The following is a 5,143-nucleotide window of genomic DNA, read 5'->3' as shown; positions in this document are numbered from 1 at the left end:
TCTTCTTTGCAGAATGGTTTCTCTCTCTAGAAGTGATAGAATAAGCAGCATTCTTAGGGTTTTTCTTGTTTTATTAAATGCCTAATTGGGCTGGACCCAAAGGCCCAACAATATAACCTAGCGGTAGAGAATCAAATCAAAATCACTCTTTATTCTTTATAGTTGAGATGTATACATATTCTCTATTCATTTATTTGTTTCTTAGATATCATGTGATTCTTTTTTGTTATATGGGACATTCATATTGTGTGAATATCTATACATGCTAGAGATGATTGAAAAACATTTATTACTAAGTGCAACCATATTGTGTGCATATCTATACATGATAAAGATGATTGAAAAACATTTTTTACTAAATGCTTCTTAAGACTATACAAAGATATCACTTTAAGACTATACAAAGATATCACTTTGATCACAATCTAGAATTAACTAAGAGGTGTCGAATCTTTGATCAAAATCTAGAATTAACTAAGAGGTGTCGAATTTTGAGGATTATCTTATTTTTTGTACTTTTATTGCTAGAGAGTGAATTGAATTCTCAGACAAGAAGAGTGTTGTGGTTTATAAATATTTTTTTTTTTTAAAGATTGGCGAGATGTCCAAGATCGGATTAGTTAGAAATGTTTTTTTTTACAAATGAAGAAGTGCAACTTGCGGCAACTTATTTGAAGAAAAAGACAACACTATAACTCAAGAAACATGTGGTCATGAGAAATCTTAGTAAACAAGTGAAATAACAAAAAATATATATATTATATATATAACAAAATCACCGCAATACAATTAATGTTGATTTGAGGTATGAGCTTAACATATTTCCCTTAAAAACAATTTTATCGTCTCATTTTGTGCTGGAGCTTATCGTAGTTGACTGTCTCATATGATAAAACGAATCTAGTAATGATTCAGCACTGAAATCATTACGCAACGAAGTTAACAAAATAAATGAATCGATATACGGGTTTAACCAGAAATATGTCGATACAAAATTCAAATAACACTCAGTTGAGTGAAGAACTCGAAAAACACTCAAGAAAATATAAAGATTTCTAATTATAGAGAGATAATTAGATAAATAAATAAGAGATATGAAATTTGCAAAGAGTTCTAACATGAGGGAATATATATAGCGAAAATTAAACCATCACAATAAATTTATTTACCAACAACAATGGCTAGTAATTCATCCAACGACTGTCATTCATAAACTCTTAGCATTCAATCTCATCCATTGACATTCGGTCTTATTTATTGACACTGGAAATTCATGTTTGAATTTGGTGTCAATTTATATTTATTTGGATTAAATTACATTTAATTTATTATCTAATTTCTCATTTTCATTTAACTAATGGAATTAGTTTAACATTCCGACAATCCCCACATTAATAGAAATTGAAAGATTAACTCGGTAAAAAATTTAACAATCCCCCACATTAATAGAAATTTAATAAAACAACTGAAAGTTAAGAAATAAAAAGTTTCTTAACAAATTAAAATAATTGTATAGAAAAACTGAAATAAAATAAAAATTATTAACAAGTTAAAAAAGACATGAATTATAGCAAATTCAAAAGTAATTATCAAATAAGTATATATAATTAATTTACTCTTAAATTTTAGACAGAAAAAATATTTTAATTTAACAATTCACCAATAGTAATTATGTTTCACAATTTCAACTTAAAACGATTTTAAAAAGAAGTATTTACAATTTTAAAATAAATATGAAAAATAATATAAAATGTGTCGTTTAAAGAGTAATATGATAATTGATGTATAATTTTGAAAATAAATTATCAATTATTCTAAGAAAAACAAATCATACTTAAATTATATATATATTATTTACATTCTTACAATAATTAATATTCAGTATATAAAGTGGGATTAATTAACTTAGCAATATATATGTACCTTCTAATTTCCACCCATATTCTATATTTCCTCCAAATCTAGTGTTTATCCAAATCAGCTACTACATTTTTTAATTGTGTACAATTTTAACTCAGGGATGTTAATTAAACTCAATCAATTATGTCCATAACTTTCTTGTTTTACAATTCAATCTTAAACTTGTTTATTCAATTCAATTACTAATCTATATATAACTAATAATGTTTAATTATTTTCTTTCAAGGTGACATACACGCGCTTACTTGAGTGACCGGGTAAAAAAGAGAAATCTCGCGGCTTTCGGGCATAAGCAAAATCTCGCGGGTCTTTCTCAAGGATGAGCGATCCTAACCCTAAAAGGCGCCTGCTTGTAATGGGTAAGCGTCTGAAACATGCGTTTTAGACCTAATCGAAGCAACCTTAATGAGAGATCCAAGAGAAGATCCAAGAGAAGTCATTGTAGTATACAAAGAAGGTGTTCAACCAGGAGAAGTCATTGTAGTATACAAAGAAGGTGTTGAATCACTCTGTCTAATGTCACACACACAACCCAAAGCTCATGAGAGAAGTCAATCCAGTAGAAGTAAGGCCGTCGGATGAGCGATACTCGATCGGCGACCCTCTTGTACTGGGTAATCGAAGCAACCTACATGAGAGATCCATGAGAAGTCATTTTTTAAGAAGTCAAACTAAAGAAAGGTAATTTTTTAGTACAAGTGCTTGCAGTGCTGTTAACCAGTTTGAACCATTGGCTTCCAGGATCACAAGTATCATTTCCCATTTCGTACTTTTGTTTGTACACAAGATGCTAATTTTTGATGGTTTCCCCAATTTGTCTGCCTTTAAGCAGAAATAAGTTTCTTTTACTGTTAATGTTTTCTGGTATGTATAGGTCTAAGCATCCGATCATGTACATGGTCCCAGCTTCAACGGGTCTGTCAGTAATTTCCTTAGCACATAGAGACCGGTTTATGGATGAAAGATTACTTGGTGTGGTCTTTCATTTGATCATCCTGACCCTGCTTCACATAGACACAAGGAATAGATCAGATAAGTTAAACTTTCAATTTTCTTCCTCATTCTGCAAATCAAATCATATCAATTTGGAAACTGCTCACAACTACGATCCTCATTAGAAGATCAGAAAAGTGAAATTCAAACTGATTTTATTTTTTGTTTGGTATAAAAATGAGGATTCAGATTATTTTCTAAATTATGATCTAAATCATTATATAGATGTTTTTGAATATTGATCAACTTGAAAAACCATGATACTAAATAGGAAGCTAGAATTTTGTCAATCACAATCTCAAGTTAAAATTGAGTTTTTTTTTTCGGTTTGGTAGGAGATCTTTTGTTTCTTTTGGTATGGTAGGAGATCATTTTCTACATCGCGATCAAAACTACAGTGTAATGTTTGTTTATTTAGTATAGAGATTTTGTATTATTGGATCATGATTATACTTATTTTTTGGATACAAAAAGAGCCCATTAATATACAGACCTTGAAAAGGAAATTGCACAGCCAAAATCCTTTGCAAGAAGGTTGAATTGCGATCCTCGCACCAATTCCAGTTATATAAAAAGATTATTTACAAAGTTGAGAATAAGGTAAATAATGTTACCTTCTTATAATTCTTTATCAAGTGTGTAAAGTCTTAGTAGCCTTCTCTCTGGAAGTTTGATGAGATGACATTAAAGTGACACATGGATCTCATGCAACGAAAAATCAGGTAACAACAATCTGAATTGAATTATTGTGAATTGAAATCTCAAACTCTCTACCTGTAAGCTGTCCTGGAAAACCAAATTGAATTATTGCAATTTGGCATTTAAATTGATGATAATCTTAGGTTCACATGTTTGAATAATTATAAAGTATAAAAGCGTTTCAAATTGGAATCCTATTGAAAAAACATATTGATTGAAAACAAGTTATATATTGAATTTAATAACTCCTGTTGAATGTGACCTGGTGATAGTCACCCCTGATTCGGGCGTTGCTGCTGCTCTAGGCTTCGTAGCCAAAGCATGAGTTGCGTTTCAGCAGGGTTTGATAAGATCACAATTGATGATAATCATAGGTTCACATTATTGAATAATTATAAAGTATAAAAGTGTTTCAAATTGAAATCCTATTTAAAAAAGCATCTTGATTGAAAACAAACTTTATATTGAATTTAATAACTACTGGCCACATAATCCCCAGTCGAATGCGACCTGGTGATAGCCGTCCCTGATTCGTGAGCTGTCGCTTCTCCAGGCTTCACAGCTAAAGCAGGAGTTGCGTTTCAGCAGGGTTTGATAAGATCACACTACGTATGTCGAACATTCATCGAGCCTTGTCAAAAGAATTAGAGATTTCAGTGTTTTTATCATCTCTCATTCAGGTTTATGTTGTTATTGTTGTTCATTCTAGACTGCCAGTGTTGTTCCTAAAAGAGCATCGGATGAGCGGTCCTTGATATCGGCAGATGCTGGGTGACGACTTCAGAAGATGAAAACCTACAGTAAGGTCATCCCTAAAAGGTCGTCATTTCAATATATTGATTTTTGTTGCAAATGATAGTAATATAACATATTAGTAAGTTGTGATAACTGTTCTTTTAATGTTACCAATTGCCGAATGGTTTTCTGTTGATGAAGTATTTCTGATTGTGTTTATTTTCAATGGTCATCTTACAAAAATAAGGTATTCTAAGGAGTGGTGGTTCGGATATGATATTAATATTAGGATTTTGGGGATCATTGGGCAGGGAAGCTGCTACAAAATGAGTGGTGATTTATGCAACAAAGACATTACAGTGAAAATAAAATGGAAAGACAATTAATTGATTGAGAATTGTCATTCCAATATGATGTTATTTATTATGAATTGTGAGATAGGGATCCTAACTTAGACTCTTAGTCCGACTTCTTGCTTCAAAGCCTCCATTCTTCTGCCCAAAAGAAAACACTTTTGTATTGAGAATTTGGGATCAGGTTCATATGAGATGTATACTTTGTTTGATTCACTAGAAATATTGTATATTAATCAACACCCTCTTAGGCAAATCTCAATTCGGTTCATTGAAGTTTATTATTTTTTTGGGTTCAAAAGCAAAGCAACTTCATTATTTGGTTGAATCTTCATTATTTGGTTGAATGAAAAGGAAAATAAGAAGCAGTTTAATAAATATTATGATTTAGAATTCAGGTTTCATAAGAATATATGTTAGGTATTAAATTATATATATAGATC

General features: G+C 30.8%; 1 long non-coding RNA gene across 6 annotated transcripts; it reads left to right on the top strand.

Annotated features, from left to right (window-relative positions):
- The first annotated feature begins 2,226 nt into the window (after positions 1-2,226).
- On the top strand, positions 2,227-4,939 carry LOC124915632. 6 transcript variants are annotated; one of them, XR_007096866.1, is made up of 5 exons: positions 2,227-2,601; positions 2,795-3,513; positions 3,583-3,635; positions 4,112-4,221; positions 4,322-4,540. It is a non-coding gene; the product is annotated as an uncharacterized LOC124915632 (long non-coding RNA). The 6 variants fall into 6 exon arrangements; XR_007096869.1 differs by adding an exon at positions 4,595-4,939 and having other exon boundaries at positions 2,795-4,221; positions 4,322-4,412; XR_007096867.1 differs by adding an exon at positions 4,659-4,939 and having other exon boundaries at positions 2,795-4,221; positions 4,322-4,431.
- Positions 4,940-5,143: the final 204 nt, after the last annotated feature.

This window comes from Impatiens glandulifera, chromosome 9, assembly GCF_907164915.1.
Source record: "Impatiens glandulifera chromosome 9, dImpGla2.1, whole genome shotgun sequence".
Classification (NCBI taxonomy): Eukaryota; Viridiplantae; Streptophyta; class Magnoliopsida; order Ericales; family Balsaminaceae; genus Impatiens; species Impatiens glandulifera.
Note: the sequence above shows the minus strand (reverse complement) of the source record. Positions and strands in the feature narration are given on the sequence as shown.